Genomic DNA, 19,185 nt, shown 5'->3' with positions numbered 1-19,185 from the left:
TTCCAATTTCATTGTACTATTGTACTATGTATGACTGTGCAATGACAATAAAGAGTTATCTTATCTTATCTTATCTTATTTTCTCACCTTTCCAGTTTGTTGTCTTTGTATCGGCTGATCTCTTTCTCTCTCTCACTTGTCTCCCTCTCTTCTGTTCCTGTGTTTGTGCTGGGTCTGTAACCCATCTCCACTCCTTCTTGCTTTGTGCAGACCAATTTGGTGCAGGCACTAAGACATCAGTACATGTCATGTAGTTAACTTCAACAGAAAAAAATAGAGAGGAAAAAAACAAAAAGCATCTCCGGCTCCAAGGCAGGAACCAGATCCCATTGTTCACTGCAAAGAGCTGGCTCTAAGACTTGTTTCGTTCCTGACCGACATCACTAAACACAAGGCAAGCCATTTATGTAGGCTGATCAACCCATGATAACAAAAGTTGAAAGCAGAGACAAAAAATGGAAACTAAAAACCAAGGTTAGCAGTAGATGTTAAAAAAATACAAAACACAGGCAGACAAACAGCCTAAAAACAGGGTCAGGGTAACAAAGAATACAGGCAAACTAAGACTACATGGAAACATCAGAGTAACAACACATAGCCGAAGTAATCTAGATGATGAGAAATGGGGAAATAGAACTAAATGCAAAACACAGGAGTTAACTAACAAAGTAAAACAGGACATGAATAACAATAACTGAAACAGAGAAACATGGTGAACATGAAGGATAAAACACAGGAGGATGAAACAGAAGTAAACACTGAAGGAACTAAATAAACTCCATAAACAGACTAGGACTAAAATTCATCAACTAGTATGCACAAAAATGAACCAGAGAATTCAAGATGTTTAGATGTTCAGCCAAATGGCAGATGGCATAATGTGACACCTGACAGAAGTTTGTTTCAGCTAATGATTCATTAAATCATTGTCAGCAATAACAGGTTATGATTCATTTTTATGGGTTATGCAATGCATTTGGAAAACTGTACAGTGTTTTCAGAAAAAAAATCTAAACAAAAACAAAAAACAAAAACTCAGTTTTTATAGATTGAAATTACACATTTGAGCAAACACAGCCTCTAGGTAATGATTTGAAACATTTTTCTTTTTCCCGTTGAGCCACAAATCTCCATCTTCGTCGACTTTCATCTATATAAATTGATTTCTGTCACATGGTATGAGCTATCCAGTAATTTGAAGGTCACAGACTTTCAGAAAGACTCTTGCATGTCTCTCTTCCCTCCTCTTTTTTCTCCCCCTCACGCTGTGGGCGATATTGATTTGTTCCAAGTCAGTTAATCATGACAAGAATGTTGTTCTCTGAAAAATGCATCTCTAAATGTGACCTCCCTGAAGAAAAGTGCTGAACTGTACAAAACACTGTATACAGAATAGTTTTAGAGGGGGATTGTACCTCATGGTTGTTAACAAAAGTGAGAAAAGCTTTTTGAAATGCATTTTCTGGAAGCAAAATAGTGCATTTTAAAAATGATGTGATAGGTTTCAGACAACAGGCAGAGCTGAGACACTAAAAGGATAAAATTATAAATATTATAATAATGGTCTCACCAGGGTCATATCTACTTGAAAGCATTTTTTTGACACCAGGCTCTTTCTTAGAAGTGAATAATTTAAACAAGAATATGTATTTTTATTTTTTATATAGTAAAGAATATGTAGAAAATTTATGAGTAGTTTTTGTCTGGTCGTAATTCTCATTCATTCATTCAAAAACAATCTAAAACATGTAATTACTATTCCATCACAGAATTAAACGGATGAGGTGGAATAGATTTGTGCGTGTGTGAGTGAGAGAGAGACCAGTCATCCACCATGCTTTTTATTTCTTTCTAGACACTTGCATTAAACATGTATTATTCCCCCCCAAAAAAGGTTCTGTAATTTAGATATGAGGCTACAGAACAGATCTTTTGAAGAAAACATGTTAGTGACAGATTCACTCATTAATCTCTTCATTCACTCAAACGTTTCCTCCTGTAATAATCTGAACCTGAAATGCTAATATGAAACACAGTCATAAAGACCATATAATATATAAAAGAAATGCCATTGTTGGTTATGTGCTTACTTTTTGTTCTTGTTTTTTTCTTTGTTTATTTGTTTGGGGTTTTTTTGGGTTTTTTTTTTTTTTTTGGAATCATAGCCACTGTGACAGACCTGTCCTTTCAATCTTTTGAAGTAATCTAAAGAGCCAACTTAAGTGGTTTGTTGTGTTCCATGAGCTGTTCTTTATGGAGAACCAATAGAGTTGCACTGAAATGAAATGTTTCCTGATTTGATAGTGAATTAAAGAAAAATATGTATGTATGTGCAAGAAAACATCTTTTATTTAAATTAATGTATAATTTTACCTTTTAATGTTATCTGTTTATTTAATCATTTATAAGTTGGATAAGAGGACTTAGTAAAAAAAAAATACAAAATCTCAATTAAACATTTAAAACATTTTTGAAATCTAAAAAAAATCAATATCTTTTGAAAATACAAATCCCCTAATCCTACTGCTACACTTTTTTAAACATGTTTGATTTTATTTTTTGTTTATGCTATTTGTATGTACAGCACTTTGTGAACATTGGTTTTTTGTTAAAGTGCTTTATAAATACAGGGAGTGCAGAATTATTAGGCAAATGAGTATTTTGTCCACATCATCCTCTTCATGCATGTTGTCTTACTCCAAGCTGTATAGGCTCGAAAGCCTACTACCAATTAAGCATATTAGGTGATGTGCATCTCTGTAATGAGAAGGGGTGTGGTCTAATGACATCAACACCCTATATCAGGTGTGCATAATTATTAGGCAACGTCCTTTCCTTTGGCAAAATGGGTCAAAAGAAGGACTTGACAGGCTCAGAAAAGTCAAAAATAGTGAGATATCTTGCAGAGGGATGCAGCAGTCTCAAAATTGCAAAGCTTCTGAAGCGTGATCATCGAACAATCAAGCGTTTCATTCAAAATAGTCAACAGGGTCGCAAGAAGCGTGTGGAAAAACCAAGGCGCAAAATAACTGCCCATGAACTGAGAAAAGTCAAGCGTGCAGCTGCCAAGATGCCACTTGCCACCAGTTTGGCCATATTTCAGAGCTGCAACATCACTGGAGTGCCCAAAAGCACAAGGTGTGCAATACTCAGAGACATGGCCAAGGTAAGAAAGGCTGAAAGACGACCACCACTGAACAAGACACACAAGCTGAAACGTCAAGACTGGGCCAAGAAATATCTCAAGACTGGTTTTTCTAAGGTTTTATGGACTGATGAAATGAGAGTGAGTCTTGATGGGCCAGATGGATGGGCCCGTGGCTGGATTGGTAAAGGGCAGAGAGCTCCAGTCCGACTCAGACGCCAGCAAGGTGGAGGTGGAGTACTGGTTTGGGCTGGTATCATCAAAGATGAGCTTGTGGGGCCTTTTCGGGTTGAGGATGGAGTCAAGCTCAACTCCCAGTCCTACTGCCAGTTTCTGGAAGACACCTTCTTCAAGCAGTGGTACAGGAAGAAGTCTGCATCCTTCAAGAAAAACATGATTTTCATGCAGGACAATGCTCCATCACACGCGTCCAAGTACTCCACAGCGTGGCTGGCAAGAAAGGGTATAAAAGAAGAAAAACTAATGACATGGCCTCCTTGTTCACCTGATCTGAACCCCATTGAGAACCTGTGGTCCATCATCAAATGTGAGATTTACAAGGAGGGAAAACAGTACACCTCTCTGAACAGTGTCTGGGAGGCTGTGGTTGCTGCTGCACGCAATGTTGATGGTGAACAGATCAAAACACTGACAGAATCCATGGATGGCAGGCTTTTGAGTGTCCTTGCAAAGAAAGGTGGCTATATTGGTCGCTGATTTGTTTTTGTTTTGTTTTTGAATGTCAGAAATGTATATTTGTGAATGTGGAGATGTTATATTGGTTTCACTGGTAAAAATAAATAATTGAAATGGGTATATATTTGTTTTTTGTTAAGTTGCCTAATAATTATGCACAGTAATAGTCACCTGCACACACAGATATCCCCCTAAAATAGCTAAAACTAAAAACAAACTAAAAACTACTTCCAAAAACATTCAGCTTTGATATTAATGAGTTTTTTGGGTTCATTGAGAACATGGTTGTTGTTCAATAATAAAATTATTCCTCAGAAATACAACTTGCCTAATAATTCTGCACTCCCTGTAAAGGTGGTATGGTACTGTAAACTAAAACTCGTGCATTTAAATCTGGTAATTTTATTGTTCATATTCTTACTTATCAAGGATACAATCTGTGATGGTTTTAGCTTTATACTAGATTTACTTTTACTAAATTGTCTACGGTACAACTGATCGTTTTTGACTACAATTTTGCGTAGAGATCAGGGGCAGTACCTCTGGACTTGCAGGCTTAGGAGGTGATTCCCATCTTTAAGAAGGGGGACCAGAGGGTACGTTCCAAGTGTAGGGGAATTACACTCCTCGCATCTGTAATTTTTATGGACAGAATTTCTAGACATAGCCCAGTAGCTTTCACAAGGGTGGTCTCAGAATCTCATCTCTGCTTTTCGCAGATTATGCAGTTCTATTCAATTCAGTTCAATTCAATTTTATTTATATAGCGCCAAGTCACAACAACAGTCACCTCAAGGCACTTTATATTGTACAGTTTTGTTGGCTTTATTGGGTGATGGCCTCCAGCTCGCACAGGAACTGTTCGCAGCCAAGTGTGAAACGGTGGAAATGAGAATCAGCACCTCCAAATCTGTTCATGGTCCTCAGCCGGAAAAGGGTAGAGTCCCAAATTTGGGTCAGGGACAAGTTCCTGCCCCAAGTGGAGGAGTTTAAGTATCTCGGGGTCTTGTTCACAAGTGACGGGAGAAGGGAGTGGGAGATTGACAGATGGATTGGTGCTGCGACTGTGATGCGGACGTTGTACCGGTCCATCGTGGTGAAGAGAGAGCTGAGTGTAAAAGCGAAGCTCAGTCTACGTCTCTACCCTCACCTATGGTCACAAGCTGTGGGTAGTGACTGAAAAAATGAGATTGAGAATACAAGAGGTGTAAATGGGCTTCCTCTGAAGGGTGGCTAGCCTCTCTCTTAGAGATAGGGTTCAGCCACCTAGGAGGGGCTCTGAGTAGAGCCACTGCTCCTCCACATCGAAAGGAGCCAGTTGAGGTGATTCAGGCATCTGATAAGGATGCATCCTGGGTGAGGTGTTCCAGGCTCCAGTGTGTCCCGGGGCAGACCCAGGACACACTGGACGGATTATATTTCTTGGCTTTATATCTCTCGGCTGGCCAGTGGATGCCTTGGTGTTCCCCGGACAAGCTGGAGGAGGTAGTCCAGGGAGAGGAAGGTCTGGACTTCTCTGCTTAGGCCATGTCCACACTGATGCATTTTGGTTTGAAGACGCATCTTTTTCTCTCCGTTTTGGCCTTCCGTCCACACAGAGACAGTGTTTTGGTCAAGGAAAACTGATCTTTCTGAAAATGCTCTCTAAAGTGGATAAATTTGAAAACGCGGTTTTCGCGTTGCTGTGTGGACTGCGAAAACGATGACACATTTTAGTCATATGATGCAGTCATGTCACCAATTCAGTTAAGATGGTGGATGACAGCAGTTGTTTCGTTTGTTGTCAATTTTGACAGCTCTATTATAGATTAATATCAGTTTGTACATGCTCCAGATAAAACTCTGCACTTTTCCTTGACATTTTGTGCAACTTTTCAAAGAGCCGGAAAGTAAATAAATGGCAGATGGAAGTGACGCAGGTCAATCGTCTTGCATTTCACGCATGCACGGTACAGGAACGTAGTGTATTCAGTATGGATGAAAACGATTGAACACGACAGTGTGGATGCGGACCGTTTTTAGAGCATTTTTTTCAAATTTATCCGGATTAGTGTAGACGTAGCCTTAGGCTGTTGCCCTCGCAACCCAGCACTTGATAAGTGTTAGAAGATGGATGGATGGATGGATGGATGGATGGATGTTTTCCTTGCCTATTTTGGTACCATTCTTTTCAGCACAAGATAACACGTCTGATTTTACAGTTGTTGTTTTTTTCATTTTGACATGCTGTAACTAAAAAAACAAAACTGACCTTATAAGTCGCACAAAAAACATAAAATAAGAGTAGGGAAAAGTACGATTTTATCAAGAAAAGCACCATATAATTTTTTTTTGTTCCTTCTGCATTTTGTGTACTTTCAGCTGATGGTGTGATAATTAGTAAATTTGTTCTGTAAAGTCTTATGTTATCTTCTGGTCCAAGTGGTTTTTGCACAATAGCTATACGAAAGCACAGACAGTGCTTTTCTTTCCTCATCTAATCCTACACAATAGTTTACATGTTGCTTAGTGAATGAGAAGGACTTTGTGGAGCTATTTTGCAAAGCAATTCAAGGTAGAACTAAAGCGAAAAGATTTATTGAATTTTAGATGGTAAAAGGTAAATGGTCCTAAGATAAGGACTTAGAATTGAATCAAACTGAGTTGCCTCAGTGTGTGGGTGTACAGAATGCATAGATGGGACCATTGCCATGACCAGTAAACAATGCATTGATAGAGGTTATGCCGCTTCTCAGAAACACTTCCAGACTGTGTTGAGAGTCACTTAAGGCAAAGCAAATTTGTGACAAATATAACCAACAACCTAAGGAACTTAGAAAAGAGATTTGTCCATGAGAAGCAAACAGCTGAGCAGCACAAATTAAAGATGTGCTGCATCTAAAAACACCTTCTAAAAACACTTTGCAATGTGTCCCCATTTATAACCACTCACATCTGTGGCTGCAGAGCTGCCATAAGGACTTTGGCACCAAAGCTATCAGAGAGACTGAATAACAAGGAAATTTTAAGTTTTAACACTGTACACCACCCAAGTTTGTTTTACATCAAGCAATTGAGATTTGATTGTTTGGTTTCAGCTTTAATTCAAGGTGTTTAATAAAATGACTGCATTAACTGTTTAGAAATTAAAATTGTTTTTATACAAAATATGAAATTCAGAGGCTAAAAAAGTATTTGTTAAACTAGCAGCATTTTAGATATGAAGATTATACAGTCAATAAGTCTAGAACCTGTGAACACGACCAACATGCTCTGCTATTCTTTTACTACTTTCTGTGTCTTTTTACCTTCAGTCTTCAAAATTAAATGCATGCTCTCTGAAATCAGGACACAAGTTTTTTTTTTAATCCTCTGTGGTAGTAAAACAGGCAAATTGACAAAAAAAATTTTGTTCTTTCGTATCTTTTATGTTTTTTTCCTTCTTCTCACAGTAGAAATTTTAAGGGTATGAAAAACTGAGGTTTTTTTTTTTAATCTCTACACCAGGGTGACGATGCCACGACTGAGATCAAGCAGCGTGAAAAAATTGCTTTCCCACTGTTTCTTGCCCAGACCTTTCCATCTACATGTACACATTATTCATCAAAACATGGGTACCGTTCACCCTCTTGTTGTTACAGGACCACCTTGGGTCTGGGTAATGTAAACTTTGTCATTAGACAATGAGTCTGAGGCTTGGCTCTAGTATCACAATAGACCAACTATTCATTTTTTACTTTAAGCAGACTTCAATCAAACTTTGAGTTGATTTTTTGTCCCCTCTTTTACTCACTATGTGCTAATCTCTGAATCAGTTCTACAGTGTGTCTATTCTCCTCCCTTCCTTCACCCCAACTAGCCCCTTCCTGACTCTGGTTCTGCCAGAGTTTTCTTCTTGTTAAAGGGAGTTTTTCCTTCACACTGTTGCCAAAGTGTTTGCTCATAGGAGGTATTCTTCTTGTTTAGTTCTCTCTGTATTATTCTAAGGTCTTTACCTTACGAAATAAAGCAGCTGGAGGTGACTGTTGTTGTGATTTTGTGCTATATAATTAAACCTTAATTAGATAAAATTCCATTCAATTCAGTTTTAAAGAAGTATAACAGGAATCACAACTTTATAAAAGTGTCTTCAGCGGCTGATCGATGCATCTGTATCCCCACATTGGGGGCAGTTTGAGAGAGCTGATTCATCCCACCGTTCATCAACCTACATTGTTATTTGTGTAAAGGTGCTATAATGTGTGTACAATGATCCAGTTGAATAAATCCAGAATAAACAAATCTGTGTATGGGATGCACCACACTTTCTCCTCTCTGGTATTATCAAGATATCTTTTTTTTTTCTTATATCATTTTAATGACATATCTTGTATAACATTTAAATACAATACCAGAAAAGACATTAGCACTATCCATCTATCCTCTTATCCTAATCAGGGCTGTAGGGGGGCTGGAGTCTATCTCAGCTACCCTCCTGGCCTGGACAAGTCACCAGTTTGCCGCAGGGCTAATACAAAGAGACAGACAACCATTCACAGTCACATTCACATCTATGGGTATAATTTAGAGTTACCTAACCCTAGTAACTGCATGTCCTTGGACTGTGGGAGGAAGCCTGAGTAGCTAAAGAGGACCCACGCAAAAACAGGGAAAACATGCAAACTCCATACAGATTGAACCCAGGACCTTTTTGCTGTGAGGCAACAGTGCAAACCACCTCATTAGCGATACTTCAGTGGATTTTTTATGTCCAATATAGTACAATATCAAGTTTTATTGCTCAGCTTTAGATGCAAATAGTGTTCCAATCAACAGAAAGGAGGCATTTATAGGGTGACAGATGAATCCTCCCTCAAGCCCAAACACCAAAAGGTCATTTTGGTGTTTGAAGATAAATGACAGACATAGAGAACAAGAGGAAATCCCTGCGAAGATTAAGTGCTATGATCACCTTTCCATTTGTCTGCATTACAAGAAAATAGGCCCCTCCACGAGCAGATGAGGGATGATGATCTACATAATAAAAAGGATGGTGGTCTAAGAGACCTTGAAGCTTGGATGCTATTTAAAGGTGATGAGTAATTTCAGAATCCTGAGCTGGCCGCTCTTCGTGTGTGTGATAACCATACCTTAATTTTCTGAAGTAGAAATGGAGATGGGCGAATACAACAGCATACAACAACAGCTTTTAAGAATCTGAAGTTGTGCAACCTTCTATTGTGTTGTATCTTTTTGGAATAACCCACCTGGGACTGCAGGGTTCACAAACAAACACAGAACAATTTCTTGACTAAATTATCAAGAGTCTCAGGAGATGGAAAGGATGGAGTGAATGCATTCAAATCATAACTCCAGTCTCAGTTTGAAGTTTGAGTTGCTCTCATCTGATTTTCATGTTGTGACTTGTGTCAGTTTAAAATGGAATATGAGCACAGCGAATAAAGGAATAACCTTGAAGACAACAAACAGGAGCACACTTCAGCACTTTTTCCTGCGATTTGCCATCCAAGGAGACATCATTTCTACGCATGGCTCATGGTAGAATATTGAATTTCTTAATTTCAATTCTTCTTTTAACTCTTAGATCAGTGGTTCCCAACCTTTTTTTGCTAGGCCCCCCTTTGTTTTACAAGAAAAATATTTGCGCCCCCCACCACCTAACATCCCCCCCCTCACACACACACACACATCCTCCAACCACACACACCCATATTTTGTTTTCAAACTCCATTGCGGTTTATTTCACACCTCAAACATTTAGTAAACAATTAAGTAAATACAAGTAATCTTCAATAAATTACAGGTAGTAATAAAATACACTACTAACTCTTTTACGCTACGTGCACACCTGCACGGGTATTTTTGAAAATGCAGCTGTTTCTATGCGTTTGGGCCTTTCGTCCACACGTAAACGGCGTTTCGAATCACCGAAAACTGAGATTTTTTAAAACACCCCATTCGTGTCTATTGTTGTGCCATGCAATAATGGTTTCTAGCTGCTTAGCACGGAGTACTCATGCATACTGCAGTCAAAGTTCAACCGTGGTTTACCTTCAATAGAATTGAAAGCTGTAGCTCCTCTGAGTTAAACCACATGACTAAGGAAAAGGTTCTGTGCATTTTGTTTGTTCGGTGAACTTTTTGTCACAGGTTAATGTGCATGTATGGGGGGCTCCAGGCGGGATAGTTAGAAAGCTTTCTTCTATTTGAATGAGTGATTCTGTTTTTTTAACATTTGAACATAATACAACACAAACTCTCATTGAGGATATGAAGTCAGAAAGATACATGTTTCGAAATGACAAGCAGCAGGTGCATCTAGTACACGTAGAGCAGCCACAAAAAAATGACTTACAAACAGAGCACAGCGACCAGCGCAACACAAATTTTGGGCCCTTCACTTAGTTAGCGGTGAGTGCCGCACATTCAGTGTCCAATGAAAGGGCCTTAATTTGGAAAAACGTGAGCTAACCTGGATTTCTGTTATTGCAAGCCCATATTCCTGACTTGAGTCTTGAAAAAAGGCTTGCCAAATTGTCCAAGGTTAAGCAGAGGTCTTTTTGCCCATAAAAGGCTCATGCATTTAGGTTGACTTTGTTACTCCTGTTACTTAGTATCCCTCCTGTTGTGTTCACCTCTCGCCCCTTACTACTTTTTTTTTTTAACTGCTCTTAAATTAGCACAAAAGCAACTTTTTACCACCAAATTTTTATTCAAACATTCTTTAGCTTTGAACAATGTCTCAAAGTAGTGTTTAACATTAATTAATAGAATTAGACATAAAATAACTGCAGTGAAAATTCAAATAGGCAATACAAATGTATTACAAAATGAACATGACACGTAAAAAATTTATGGAAAACCGAACACCAAACTCAACATGAAGTGTGTGTGTGTGTGTGTGTGTGTGTGTGTGTGTGTGTGTATTCATGCACATGAGTGGCATGTGACACTCAGGTGAGAGTGGGCCTTGCAAACATAGCATCACATTTGCAGCATCTCAGGCTTGTTTTGTTGTCTCTAGGGGCACAGAGCTCACAGCGCTTCCTTTTCTGCCCACGTCCTTGTTGGGGGAGAGTCAGGGCAGCGGCTGGGGCTTGCACACTCTTAACCAGACTGGCAGAGGCTGGTGTGCGGGGAATGTACTGGTGCTGTTGAATAAGAGGAATCACCAAAGTTTTCCCCAGCTCTGCTAGGAAAAAGTCTCCTCTTGAAACTCCTCCCCTGATTCCAGGTTGGGTCGATGGCTGTCTGCACCACATATGCGTTGAAAGCAGACACATCAAGGATGTTGTGGAACAGTGCCACAGGCCAGCGGGCTGTCATTCACTTGCAGGTGTATGCAGGGCTGGAATGGGACAAAAAAAAAAAAAAAAAAATCAGCCCAGGCATTTTGACTAGAGACCGGCCACCAGGTATTATAGGAAAAACCATAAAGCTTTTGAATGAAAACAAACTCTGTTGTGACAGTGATGTACACTGTCTTGTTGGTATATATGTATCAATCTAATAAACTTAAACCTACACCATCCTCCCTATTCTGGTATTCTAAACAGTACTTAGCCGAAACCCAAAGACTGCTTGGTTGAGTTAACTTCCTGAACTATCTACAACACATGGTGGAAACCTGACATTAAGACAGAGAAGACTAGAGGTGAGACATGACCATTACTGAATATTAAAAATAATAAATGACAGATTTAGTGATATTTTCATAAACTATTTATTTACCACATCAATAAACAGCATGGCAGGGCAAAAATATTTTTTCTAACATGGCAACCTTTATCATGACGGTCATGATATCGGTTTGGATATGTGGTGAGAGGGAAACATGAAGATGAAACCAGGAGATGTCCATACTGAATCATCAGAGCTGAACAGGTGATGAGAAACAGGTTTACCTTTTAGGTGACATGAATGAGTTGAAGGGAAGTTATGAACTGTTTCTGAGAGACAAATAACACCAGGATCCTTTTCTACGTAGCTGACAGCTGGTAACTGTGCAGGGGCGGATCTAGCATAGTTTTGCCAGGGGGCCAGGTAGGGCATTAACAGGGAAAAGGGAGCACAAAGAAGTACTTTTCTTCCTTATTCTCATTTAAAATGTCTAGCTCTTAATAAGTAATTATCTGAATCTTACAACCAAAGTTTTTATCTGGTATAAAATCTATAGACATCATACATATACCAACAAGACAGTGTACATCACTGTCACAACAGCGTACACCTAAACTTGGTTTATATCTGACCCAGATAGACTGCAGATCATAACTTCTTACCTGAAGTTCAGTTCCCCTGATACTCGGACCGGCGGCCGCCCCGGGTCTCTCCTGCCTCCCCTTTCCCTCATCCACCTGCTGGCCTCCACCACTTGCTAATGTTACTGAATCTGTGGAAGCTCCGCCATAGCTACCTTATCAAGGCAGTCAATGCCTCCTTTGTTCTTGTTGAAGTCCTGGATCATAAGGGGCTTCCTGTCCTCTGTGGTGCTGACAGCAACGTCTTTGTGCAGCATGCTCATCAGAATGACATTTCTATTCTTCTTGGGAACATATGACACAAGAGTGTGTGTGTCAGTGAAAGCAAATTTTGATGAGAGTGCCTCTCTTCCTCCATAACAGTGCAGGGGGAAGTTCAGGCTTGTTCTTCCTCACTGCCCCTACGATGCTTTCTTCTCAGCAGCTTCTGACCAAGAGCATATGATGTGAATCAGTTGTCACAAGTGATATTATGCCCTTGGAGGCTGGTTGGCATGTCCAGCACAACATGCATGGCCTGGTTTTCTTCTGCCCTTCCAGTACTGGGTTTCCACGTGTAGACCTGCATATTCCAGGCATAGCTGCTTCTGGCATCACACGCAACCCAGATCTTTATACCACATTTCCCTGGTTTGCTTGGAATGTACACCCTGAGGAACACCGACCTCTGAAAGGAACCAGGCACTCGTCAACTGTCACCTCAGGGCCTGGACTGTACATAAGTGGTAGGCACCACCACTGGGTGAAAAACTGGCTGCTGTCATGAACTGGCTGTGTGGAAGCAGAAGAGGACCCAAACGCAAAACTCAGAGACAAAAAGCTGAACTCAAAATCACTGCTTTATTGCAGGCTTCACAAAGAAACAGAACTAAACTGGGAATGCTAACAGAAGACCGAGGGAACACAGAAAGACACACAGGTTCGGAGAGGAGACATTGACGACACGACACTGAACTGAGGGAGACATGCACATAAATACACAGAGGGTTAACGAGGGAAGTGGGAGCACACGGGGAACACAGCTGACACAGATAATCATAACGAGACAGGGCAGGAGTGAACACAACATGACTCACTTAAAGTCAAAACAGTACATTTATGTGTAAAAAACTGTGCAACTATATACAGCATAGTATGCACAGTGGTGAAGGTCCCAGTTCCCATGTCAAGGGATTCTCCATGCTCGATTCTCTTTATAAACACCCCCTCTAAACTCAACAGAAGGATTATCCAGTTCCTGCACAAAGAAGACACAGGTAAGTTTTCCACAGAAGTTACACAACTGACTAGCAAGCATCAGAGCCAGGGGTTCACTAACTGTAAATAGTGCAACAATACAGCAATGACTGAAGTTCAGCTACTCCCTTAAGTAGTGGCTAAGGAATCAGGAGGAATCAGAAGCACACATGCTCCTCCATGATCATGGCTCAAGAGTGATCGTGGCTCAAGAGTTGGGAGTTCGCCTTGTAATCGGAGGCTTGCCGGTTCGAGCCCCGGCTTGGACAGCCTCTATCGTTGTGTCCTTGGGCTACTGGTGGTGGTCAGAGGGCCCGGTGGCGCCAGTGTCCGGCAGCCTTGCCTCTGTCAGTGCCCAGGACACAAAAACAGGCACACTGGTACTCTCTCTTTCACACGCAGACACACACACAGACACAGACACACAGGGGAGAAAGGAGAAACAATGTATAGAACCAGAAGAGGGAAAATAGACAGAAATGGCAGGACGGCCCAACAAGAACTTAGGCACCAATACTGTACACTAATTGAACAAAGGGCTACTTTCATGTATCCTTATATTACCTATTGAAAAGTTATTTCTCCAAGTGTTGTACTGTCTAAATTTTGGCACACTTTAATCATGCTGCTATCCACAAATTTCATGCTTTTCAGTTTTATATCTCCGCATAATTCTCTCTGACCTAATTTCCCAAAGGGGATTGTTTAAATTTCATTATATCTATCGTTACATCTATGTCTTATCTTAATAGGTCTTAGCTTTTTGTGATTGGAGTGCCCTGAAATCTGTTCTCTATCAGTCGTCTGGGCTGCATGTGTGGGAGCATAACTGTGTTTCTCTCAGACAAGCAAATCATACTGAAGTTGACAAAGAGATTGATACACCTGATGTTGATCAAAGTCAAGTCAAGTGTACAAATTACAAAAACATTATTGACACAAATGTGAAATGACAAGGCAGCAAAGAAAAGGGGTAGATAGGCGCTTTGTTTATTCATCTCTTTTTAACCTCTTAAACCCCAAAGGGGTTTCGGAGCTTCCTGCTCGAAAATGCAATGCCCAAATGTAATCGATCATTTATCTGCAATTACAAACTCTGTGCTTACAATTTTGGTATCAAAATAAAGCTAACACTTGTGAAATTTCATCAGATGTGTAAATATTGAAGCAGATATTACTGTGTCAAAGTTACTGAGACTGAAACACAGAAAAAGTAAGTAGATTTTATCCTCGCCTAATTTTCTTTTTAATTTTTTGGCATTTAACCCTTTTAAAAATATGCCTCAGTTAACATTTCATTCCATAAATTCAGGAACCAACATATAAACATCATCTGTGCAAAGATTTATGTTTCTAAAGTGAAACAGTGAAAAATTACAGCCCTGTCCATACATGAATATCCACAAATGTCCAATTTTGGCACACAATTGGACACCATGCCAGTTGATTTTTTTAGGTATTAGAGAGCAGAAATGAATTAATTTTATTAACAGTCCTAAAAATGCATTTTTAAAAAATATATATTTTTGAAGAAATAACCACACATTTTTTTTATTTTTATTTTTTGCCTGTCCTGTTCGGCTCTTTTGCCATCAGAATTATAGTCTAAACGCTGTGATGGCTGCACTTACAGCCACACAGTGGTAATACCCACCATGTTAGTGTAGAGGCTTATAAGTAACATTGCATTCACATTTCTTTCTGTAAATATAGGAATTTATTTACAGGACAATAAATAACTGGTTTTGGTTTAGTTAATTCATATATCCACATAACGCTGCATTCTAAAATAAGTGCACATTTTAGTTTACACTGTTATGTATGATTAATCTTTTGTTTTCTGAGTTACCTTAGTTGCAGCTGTTCCAGTCCCTTGATTAAGGAGCCAAGAGGTGGAAAAGGGGCGGAGCGAGCTTTAAAGGAAGACTACAAATTGGTTCACGCCATAACTCAGGACCATGGGGGGGAATTGGAGTTCATTATGTTTGGTTTAGTTAGGTTTTGTGTGTTTTACCCCTTCTCCTGTTTTTGTGGGCTGATCAGCCACTATTTAAGTTTCCCCTTTGTCTCATTAAGTTAGGTCAGTTTGTTTGAGTTATCAGTTGTGTTGTCAACTTTGAGTAGAGTTTTGTTAGTTTGACCTCTTTTATGGGCCCAAGATTTTGATTCTTTTTGCATGAGTTAACCAATTATGTTGGGTTAAATAAAAAAATCATCTTACTTATACTAGTGATGGGCAGATGAAGCCCCATGAAGCACTGAAGCTTTTCATCCAATTGGTTCACCCCAACGCGAAGCTTCATGAAGCTTCATTTGCTCTAGCAGGACACCTACTGGACGTAAAAATAATAGCTGGCATGAATTTGAAGAGTGTGGCATTTTGCACACAGCCTGTAAATGTCAACAACAAAAGGAGTGTGTAAAACATGTATATTGTAGTGATGCAGTATACTGTGTATATTTATACTGGCAGTATGGAAAATGATTATTTGGAAATGCTTGAAATGGAAATGATCATTTACTGTGAGGTGAGGTGTGGTTGGGGTGTGGACAGTGGTTGTGCTTTTGTAACGTTGAGGTATGGACAGCTACACACTGAGCCTCAGTCCTGCCTGTTCACATTTTATTCTGTAAAAACTAAATTTTCACTGCTTTTATGACCTTTTTAGTGGGGAGAACATAGCTAGGATTTAATGATTTAACAAATCTTTTGAATCCTTTGTCCTCCACAATGCTAAATGGCTGGGAGTCCTCAATCACCATGCTGACCAGGTCTTCATCTATTTGAGATTGTTCTCCTGAGGAAAGACAATAAAGATAAAGCACAAATATAAATATCACACACGTAACTTATAACAGTTGTATAATATTGTTATATCATTTAGTAACATTACTGCATGCTATATTATCATTGCATTTGATGGCTCACCTGGTCTTGCTCCACAATCGGTGTTCCCCTTATTCTCATGCAAAGCTCTGTAGTGCCTAAGCATGGATGAGGTGTTGTTGTTATATCCCAGCTCCCTGGCACATAGCAAACACTTCACCTTGTACAAAAGTAAAGACAGCTCAACATAAATTGTATTGCACCATCAGTATTATGAAAATACATCTTCTGTAGAAATTTACATACCTTGTTGGGAGGAATAAAATCAAAATGTTCCCACACAGGGGAGGACATCCTCCTCTTCTTAGCTGGCTCCATTCTCTCCTGACTTTCTCTCCTCACTCTCATAAACCTCCAAACTGTCTCCAAACTCTCACTAACCGCAACTCTCCATCAAACACCCACATTTTGAATGAAGTCTGAGGGGTTTATATCGCTGTCATAGCTCGCGGCAAAGTTCGAACCACTTCATGAACCAGTCACGTGGTACAGCCGGGCAGCGAGGCTTCGGACGTCATCATTTTCAGCTCCTCCCATAAATGAAGCAAGCCTCGATACGCGCTTCGCGGAAACGCCCCCTCCATTACTCGACACACGCTCCGAAGCCTCGATACAGAACGTCCCATCACTACCTAACTGGAAAAGTGCTTTTCCTTGCTTTCCATCAGAATTGTTGTCTAAAGGCAAAGAAAGATGCCCAACGGATTTACTTTACCAAATGGACCATCCCAGCCTTGCCGTAATGGTCCATTTGATTCACCTTTTATTTGTTTATTTTATTTTCACTTACTGAATACGGGACAGACTTGACTGGGGAAAGAAAGGGGAGAAAGAAAGAGGGAAAGAAGAAACAGCGGTGAGAAGAGGGACGATATAAAGGGCAAAAAAACCAACAACAACAAACTAAGAAGACAAAAAATACATATATCAATCACCTGGATCACCTGTTGAGAAAGAAAAAAGAAAACAAGCAGAAGAAAAAAAAGCAACAAATAAACAACATCACGATGATTATGGGAATATAACAGTAAATACTAAATATTAAACATTATTGTGCAGCACGTAAGATCGACAGCGCACAGTGTGCTTTGAGGTAGGAGCCAAAAAGGGTGTAGTTTGTGTGTGTGAGCACCCGTGTGTACACCTGTGAGCATGAGCGCGCTTGTTTTTAAAAGGTTCCTTCATGTAATGATCTGCTAGAGGGTGTGGGGGGCCACAGCCCCGTCCATCCAGGGCATGAAGCAGGTATGGAGGAGATCAAAACTCCAGACATCCAGAGGCCCTCAGAACACAAGAGACCAAGGAAGACCAACAGAGGGGCAGCCTGCGCCACTGTCCCAGAAAGAGCTGAGGAGAGTCCCAGATGAGGGCTCACTCAGCAGCCGCGGAGCAGAAGCCAGGGGGAGTTGCAGTGATGCCCGTGAGCTCCGCCGGCAGCCAGCTGTGCCTGAGTGACCGAGCCCCAGGCCAGAAGTGCCAGGGGCACCCCACCCCTGAAGTGGCCCGAGCGAGCCCCAGGCTTCAGGCCCCGATAAGCGAGCCACCAAGGAGTGAGCCGGTGTGTACCTGGACGCCCACCGGACAAAGAACCACCAACGCACCGATGTCTGAGGGGTCTCGCCACTGGCAGGGGAAGTGGTAGGGGAGATAGGCCTCCATATACCTTGGAGGGCCTGAGATGTCCCCAGAGAGGTGGCGTCTGATACCCAACCTGACATATAGACACAGACATACAGGCACACACAGATACAAACATCCATTCCCACCCTCATGCTCTCATATGCACTTACTCAACACTCACCCAACGTGGAGACAGACATAAAGAGACGCTGTACACACAATCACACTCCCCAAGCGTACTCTATACCCCAGGTCTAGGTGTCACTTCAACCAATCAGACGTTGCAAGGCCAAAACCCACGTGGGCCCAAATTTACTGCATGTGACGTCTGTCCAGTCTATAGGTGGGTATAAAATGGAGGTTATTGACGAAAAATGGCTCTGATGTGGCTAGGTAGGTGTTGTAACTGCTGATAATCACGTGGCTGCAGGCTACCGGCAAAAATAACAGAGGAAATCGGTACGCCAATTTCTGTGTTAGCGTATTTGCGCCGCTGTGTGTTTTTGTGGTCTTCTTTTGTAGCTCATTCAGTGAATTATCAAATAAAAGTGAAAGCAAAAGGGAGTCCTAAACCCTGAGATAACAAAATCCAAAAAGCCCAAAGAAAGACACAGGGAAGCAGACAGGTGGGTAACAGTAAAAAGACTCGCACAGAAATCAGTGGAGAGTGGAAACACAAAGGTAACACAAAACAGCTGAGACTAATCAGGAACAATGAGACTGGCTGAGTATAACTCAATAAAGGGACAAGAGACAAACAGATAACCAAAATAAACCAGAAAGTCACAGATTACATAGATGAGAAACAATCAAAACTGGTATAGAAAGACAAAAGAAGAATGGCTAATAACAGAGACAGCTACTGTGTACAACTGTAAATAACCCTCAACCAGAATACTAATATCAATAAACAGGAAATGAAACAAAGAACTAATGTTTAACACACACATATAAAGGGCAAGGGTTCAGTATCTTGCCCAGGGACACTTTAAGATATAAACTGAAGGAGATTGTACAACAAAACGCCAGAACCCATTCTACAAGAATTAAAGAAGCACTAAATAGCGTAACTCTTTCTCCACAGTTTTTAACAGCATATAAACCTCTCCCCATGTATTTTTTTTGAAGTGCACTTTGCTTTTCACTTTGGGAAGCTCTTTTGTACTGAAGCTTGTTACAAATTGACAATATTGAAAACCACAAAACTCTCTTTCTCTTTCTCCCACGTCTGCTGACAGCTTGGAATGAAGAGTGCCCATTCAAATGCAGACAATGGAGACGGGATGAAGTGAACAGAAAGTGAGTCGTTTATCTCTGGCTAACAAGGGTTAGCAAAGAAGGACTTGAGAACATAACTAACT

This window comes from Haplochromis burtoni, unplaced genomic scaffold (genome assembly GCF_018398535.1).
Source record: "Haplochromis burtoni strain Fernald_Lab_line unplaced genomic scaffold, NCSU_Asbu1 Contig_10, whole genome shotgun sequence".
Lineage (NCBI taxonomy): Eukaryota > Metazoa > Chordata > Actinopteri > Cichliformes > Cichlidae > Haplochromis > Haplochromis burtoni.
The sequence above is the reverse complement of the archived record's forward strand: the minus strand, read 5'-3'. Positions refer to the sequence as shown.